Consider the following 6,839-nt stretch of genomic DNA (forward strand, 5'->3'; position numbering starts at 1 on the left):
TGTTCGCTACAAAAGTTGTACATTTTTAACTTTAATATGAAATAATTAATTTTAAGAATATGAAAAAGTTGTACATAATTCTCGAAAGTGCCAGAGTCTACTCTACTAAAGTTTTTTTAAATATGTTCATATATTTAATATAGAATAAAGTTAAAAACGATAATATTTCCATAATAAATCAAACATTATTGCCCAGTCGTTCTTAATAGATTTTACACTGTTACTGATCATAACAGCAATTGACCCACCGCATTTATGTTAAACCATTACTGTTAAATTTGTTATGCTAGACTGTTATGTTATCTTCATTACTTATTATTTCTTCTGAATACTTCTCAAGTGTAAGAAAACTTTTTATAATTAAGAAAAATATTTAATTTATAAAAGTATAGATATATTCTTTTTTTATTATATGAGATCATAACAATTAAAACATTTTAATTAAATACTTTTTAGAGCACATAAACTAATAAGGAACTATTAAAATTAATCAGGATGTGACTTTAAGGATCAGTACATGTAGACAAGGAATCGTACCTTTGTATGTAATCATTTGGCAACCATTAGACTGTCTGCTTTCGGTGGACACAATTTCATTATTGCAGCTTTTGTTCTTACTTTTGATAAGCACTGCTTATTAAATTTACTCCATTATTTTGCAGTCAATCTAGATTGGATCTTCTGAACAAACTCTACTGGGTCTTTTAAAACATAGTTTACCCACTAAAGTGTGTAAGTGGTCAGGTATTAAGTCTATTTTTTCTCCTCTCTCCCCTGATTACTGAAATGAAGTTTCCACAATGCTGTTGAAATCTTCTCCATTAATTTCTAAGAGATGGTTTAATAGGTTCAAGTCTCACACGGTGGCTTTCAATGCTTCAACCCACTGTCAAAAAAAAAAAAAATAAATAAATTATTAAGCATTGTTATCAATCAACGCTGGTATATTAAGTCTTTTTCAAAAACGTTTCAAATAATGATTCAAAAAAATTAATGATATAATGATAAAAGGTCTTTTAACCCTAGCAAACCTTTAAATAAAATTATTTAAAGGTACACCGCTGTCGGAGGGATACAGGTCTTGACGGATACAGACAACTTTTTTCATGTGAAATATTTTTTAACAGTGATAACCTTGTCCTTGCCCCTTCGTTGGAGCCCCTCTTTCTATATCTGCTTCTAATGACTACAAATGGATATTGATATAAGATGACTCTCTGCAAAGGTCTACAGAAATTGAGATTCTTTAGCAGCCAGATTAATAGCAACATAGCCTATATACTCCAAATATTCAACCTCCGACTCTATCCATAGAAGTTAATTGAAAGTTTTTAAGAAAGGATTGGTCCGAACAAAACACTTAATTGTAGGATGGCATGAAGCCAGATTATGCCTGCTGGGTTTAAATGACTATATAGCGAATTTACTGATATTTGAGAAGAAAACATCACACCTGTTGTGTAAATATCTACATTAAACTGGATTCAGGCTAAAGTATTTGAATTTTCCATTACTAAATTCATTTAGTGATATTACCAACATTAGTATTGACCAGCTACTTGGATGTATCAATGCAGCGGACAGAAGGTAATATGCCTAACTTTTTACTCATAATTACAAGGATCGTGGAATCAAAATGACTTTCAGAGAAAACTGAGAATGATTTCATCCGCATTCTTTTTCACTCTTTTTCATTCTTTTCGGAATAACAACAAAGAATATCAATCAAAATTATATATATAAACGCAAGACATAAACTGCACTAAACTCCGTAATTACACAAAGGATAAAAATACACAATTTATTCTTATTTTGATATCGATTGGTTTGCTTTACTGTTGTCAAAGCTACCAAGTCTGTCCAAGTGAGTACCAAATCGTGGACAAAGGCTATTTTTTAGATAGATTTTATTATTAGTTGGTAAGTTCTTACCTTTCTGCAGTCAAATACATTAGTATATCTACATCTGGGTGGCATTCTAATGAAGGTCTACATAGTTTCTTCTTTAAATTAGTATATAAATAGTATCAACTCTTTTCTTTGAGTTAAAATAAGCAAGATAAAATCTGATTTATACTGATTTATATAATCGCTCTGAAGTGACATGCTCTAATTGATCTCTAATACTTTCTCACTAATTGATTATAGTGGAAACTTAAAAAATCTGGTATAATAAGATTATAAGAGACACATTCAAATGATCTATAACTGACTTCGAAGATATGCTTAATTAAAAACAATACATAAACAATATATATATTAAAAACAATATATATATTTAAAGTAAGTATCAGAATCTATTTTTAACAGAACCACATCGGCCCGTTTTAGTTCCCGTTTTAGTATAACCTACATATATACTTTTCAGTTTACTATTAAAAATATATTAAGTTACATTAAGACATACATTATAAAGGCAAAGAAGCACATTAAAGTCTAAATACATCTGATTTCATTACAGAGTAGTCTGTTACCAGGAAATAATTCGATTAATAAATACATATTATAGAAATGGAAGCCATATTTGATTTAATGCCAAGAGGTTATAATTATTTCTTGGCATTATATCTACTCATTGTAAAATTTATCCGTGTAAGAAACTGATAATAATTTTGTAAACCTTTTGCCTTAAATTTATTTTAAAAAATATATAAAATTAATAGAATCTTTAAATACAAAACTTAAATGAAACTGAAAAATGCTGATTACAGCTTTTAAGAAATGCTCTTCAGGATGCCACAACTTGACAGATTCCCAGCGCAATCGCAGATGCTGAGTCTGCGAAAGTAATATTTGTATACTTCGGATACGCGTGCAATACTATGGCCACGGGATTATTCAAAACATTTTGTGTTGACTTAACATGAATTTAATGTAATTAAATATCTGCTCGTACATTAAGATATTGTTATTTTACTGTATTTTATTATTTTTATGACTATTTTTGCTTAAGAATAACACCTTCTCAACAATTTTGCTGACATCGGATTGAATACAAGAGTAGTCAATAGTAAAAAAATATTCTAGAGCATATTTAGAAAAAATTTTCTCAAGAAATTAAGCGATTTCTATGCAATATTAACCAATAATATGTTTAAGATAGACTTCTAAGAAAAATTTCTAACATATATCAAATTGAAACATAGGTAACTTGATGTAGTACTCACATTAGATGCTGTTTGGAGTTTTTTATTCCAACGAAATATTTCACAAATACAAATATACAGAAAAATGTTAACTGATAAATTTAATATAAAATATAAAGACTTTTTCTTAATATTTCCCAGGCATTTATTACAAATAGAAATCGTAAAAGTTTTTAAAATCTTAAAGAAAAAGTTTAAAGGTGCCGGTTCCATTAGGTAATAGTTTAGATTCAAAGTCTTAAAGCCAGTGTTCGTTAGATGCAAACATTCCTAATGCAACCCCGCTTTTATTCCTAATGCAATTCATTTTACAACATCCGAACCTTCATTATTTCGAGCTACTCTCAGTTCTTAGCTCTTCTTTAAAGCACAGAATGGCTCCGAAAAAATTCTGATTTATTTACATTACTTTTTTCTTAGACACAAGCATTATCAAATCTTTTAACATACGTCACGATTCACTTAAGAACATGAAAATGTTAGTTCTGAACTAACTTTAGTTCCAAGCTAGCTCCAAGTTAGATAAGGTATCATTTCAAGACAATGTCGTGTTTATATAGAATAAGACCCAGACAACGCCTTATATTTCTTACGTTACCACCGACAATATTTCTGATTACCTATGAAAAGTATTGAATATCTTTTCCTAAGCAGGCATTACACAAATATCTATTATTTCTTGGAGGTACTGACAATCACTTTTCATTTGCTCAAACTATACCCTAATACTAACTTTTAACTACAAGTAAATATTTGTCGGTCAGTCAGAAAATCGTTAAAATTTATAGGCTACGTTGCATATCAAAAATTATTTACTAAAATTTACAGTATACAATATTAACTGATTAGGTAGCAGTTCGGAAGTAATTTTAGTTCTCGAGATCCCTCAATAGAATCTACTCTTTACTGATGTTGATCGTGCCAGATAAAAAAAGTATTAGTCTAGGATTGTTTTCTGTGAGAGGCCAGCAAAAACCATGGCAGTCAGATCAAAGTTAATTCATATAAATAAGATAGAAATTTTTGCAATAATATCAATTATCATAGAGCAGTGGACTTATGACAACATGGAGAAAAATTGCTAATACCCAACAAAGAGAACCCTGAAGGCCTGTTAATCATATACGTAATTACATTCATTTTACAATAGTTGCAGTGTAAACATCAGCCAAATATTCGTCTTCATCAAATCATCTAACTGGGTATAAAACTGCCATTCCTGTTCACAACATTATGAAGAATATGAAACACTTTTTACTGAATTAAAGAAGATCAATCTCTTTCCATTTCACCTTTATAGCAATTATCTGGAGTGTTTGTATGTGTAATTCTGTATACTACGATGTTACTCACAATCCCCTAATCCAAACCTAATCTGTATATATTTAAAATTTTGGCCCAATACTTTAAACTAATCCCTATGTTATCCCTATGTTAATATGTTATCAAAACTGGTGGTATTTGTTTACAACAGATCTATTTGACTAAAATAATGGTTCGTTAAATAAAATAAATCTCTTTAAGATTTTAAAAACCTACCTTGTCGAACAGCTTAAATATGTGAAAGAGGTACCCTAAAACGTTATAGATATGTATAAGTTTGTTTTCTATGTAAATGTTAATAAAAGTGCTCCCAGTATTTTCGATGTTAGCAAAATGTAAGATAAGTACTTTGTAAGAGTTACAAATGTGGAAGAGAGCTCTGTGTTATCTCGAAGTGATCGTAAATGTTTACAACTCGTACATGTAACGAATGTGCCAGGCTATGCAGTGTAAGAAGAAAAGTTCTAAGAAAAAACCAGAACTCGCAAGAAGAATAGCAGAGGCCGCAGGCAAGGAAGGAATATATCCAGTTTGAAGTATAATATTTTGTTGAGGCAGAAGTGTCTTCTAGTCGCTTACCTTTTTTCCTTATTCGTATCTTTGAATTGTTACTGGTATCGGCACAGAGGTGAGTGCCCACTGAAGTAGCTTCTTTGTAAACTGCTCAGGCAATTATTTATTTTACATTTATTACATTGCTGGCAGTAACCGAGAATACACTGAAAAAAAAATACAATGTTGGTAAGTGAATATTAAAAATCAATTACATACTGCATAGGTTTTTTTTGGGTGATGTGTACTAAATTCGGTAATGAATCTAAAAAACGATTTCATTAAAGTTTATATAAATTTTATTGAATCATTCATTTTAATATATTATATTCATTGGCAGTAACATGATTTCAAGCTCACGCTCTGTGGGATCTCTTTATCTCTAGTATCTGAAAACTGATTCAAATTATTTCAAAAACTCTCACTGATAGTATTGACTAAATGGTCGATGAGATAATACATCCCATCGAAACTATAGACATTCCTTGTGGATTAATTAATTTTTATGGGGTCTCATATTGTCCTTTTTTTGGATCAGTTTTGGTCTTTTTTGATTTTGCTTAACATAATCATAAACGGATGAATTCGATAATTTTATTTTCAGGATGTTTTTCTCGACGGTTCACATCAAGCTCTGGGTTAATTTTATTTTTGTCGATATCAATTGCTCTTCCAGAACTTCGAGCTTTTTCAACATCAACCACATTGTGCTTTCAACTTAAGTGGTTCGTTGATGTGTCTTGAATACCAAAACCGACAATATCTAAACACATCCCAGAAGTAAAGCCTGAGTAAAGAAAACATATTGAGCTTCCACGACTAAAATTCAAGGATAAATTTTGGAGACAGCACTAAGTAATGAGTGGAATATGAAAAATGACACAGAAATGTGTCAAGATGAATTAGAGCGAGAACCCAACTTACGTTGCAAAGAGGACTCAATCCCATAAAAAGATTAAAAAAAAAACAATATGACATGAATAATAAAAAAAATTTGATTGTAAAATATTATTATAACAAATTGAAATAAATTTTAATTATTTAATATATGTAATATAGTACTTATTCGTTTTGAATTAAATGGAAAGAGATCGTGGAACTTGTGCTGAAAGTTTAATCCAATCTGATGTACAAACAAAAGAGGTAAGGTGGGTTCAATATTATAATTGATGATAATGATTAAGTGTAACAAAAGAAAGACTCTAAATCCATGAAGGGGACACAACAGATCTTTAAATCACTTCTCGAGTTCGTCTCAAATTTAATTTTATCAGACTTCATTGAAAAAAATTTTCTTGAAAGGTTTATACTTTATTCTGATTTTTATCAAATCTTTGTTTTTAAAAATGACTTATTTTAAAATCAAAAAAAAAACTAGAATTAATATCTTAAATATTCCCGTAAAGATTTTCTTAGACTAGTAAATTTTAATAAGAAAATATGTCAGTTTTTGAATTAACAATTCCCTTCTCAGTTCTTCCTGGAATATCCAAGAAAGGGTTCCCCACCTATGGGAAAGTAATAGGTATGTATTTTACTTTTTTAAAAGTATGAATTTTTGTTTGTATTTTAATGGGTATTTTATATGTATTTTTGCAGTACATATCAGTTTATTTAAATATTATCTTCTTCTTCGAAAGTAAATAAAAAATGCATAAATTCTATTTACACAGAAAGTTAAGCGAAATTATTTTTGTTTACTTTTGCTTCAATACTCCACATATTTTTTTTAAATTTTTTAATTTTGAGATTTTTTTCAAAATAAAAAACAATAAAAATGTATCTTTAAAAACGTTTTGAAGTGTACGAATTGGTATC

This window comes from Teleopsis dalmanni, chromosome 2 (assembly GCF_002237135.1).
Source record: "Teleopsis dalmanni isolate 2A chromosome 2, ASM223713v2, whole genome shotgun sequence".
NCBI lineage: Eukaryota > Metazoa > Arthropoda > Insecta > Diptera > Diopsidae > Teleopsis > Teleopsis dalmanni.